This window comes from Hipposideros armiger, unplaced genomic scaffold (assembly GCF_001890085.2).
Source record: "Hipposideros armiger isolate ML-2016 unplaced genomic scaffold, ASM189008v1 scaffold_912, whole genome shotgun sequence".
Lineage (NCBI taxonomy): Eukaryota > Metazoa > Chordata > Mammalia > Chiroptera > Hipposideridae > Hipposideros > Hipposideros armiger.
The window spans coordinates 29,585-30,550 of NW_017732262.1; positions in this window are offsets into that span (position 1 = coordinate 29,585).

The window sequence follows — 966 nt, forward strand, 5'->3', positions numbered from 1 at the left end:
TGTGTGTGTGTGTACAAAATATACTTATTAATCAGTTGTATGCAAGAACAATCAAAACCTGCAGTTGGAACTATAAATTGGTGCAACTTTATGAGAACAATTTAGCAATATGAATAATAATGATTTCAAAGCAATTCTAATGCTAAGAGTTGTCCCTTAGGAAAGTATTCATCATAATATTATTTATGCATAGAAAAACTCTGAAAATAAAATAATTACCTATTAATTGAGGAATGGTTAAATAAATCACTTTTAAATGTGGAACATCATAAAACAAAACCTTTCTTTATAGGCATTATTACTGAGATTTTATTAATAAAAATATATAAATTACAGATCATTTAATGAAAAAATCAGGTTAGTAAAAAGTGTTCAGAGTATGTTCACACATACATAAAAGGAGTATATGGGTATATTCATCGACATTTGTTGAAAGCAAACGTCGATATTTTAGTTTTTATGGGTTTAAGTTTACGTTATATTTAGGTTTCTATATTCTTTTTAATGATAAAATCTTATGACCAAACTAAAAAGTAAAATTATTTATTTTTGACATAACCAGATATTTTAACTTCTAAAACTTTTGTCTGGCAAATTTATATAAATCGACTTGCTTTTTTCACCAAGTTTATAATTCTAAAACAAAAGAAAACAAAACATTATACTTACCATATATTGCCAGGTTAGCACGGTTCATATTATGAGCCATTTACCATAAATATTAGGGAGAATAATAGAAAATAAATATTTCATTTGGTTAACTAGAATCTACTAAAGGGGTAAATTGTTTAAAATATAGCTATAAAATTAAATTTAATAGGGTAACAGATATGCTATTAATAGAATAGCAATAGTACTATAAACTACCCAATAGGGGGTCAGAAAGAACATTTATGGATTCAGTCTGTGCTCCTTTGAAATTATTCTTTTCTTTTCTTTCTTTCTTTCTTTCTTTCTTTCTTTCTT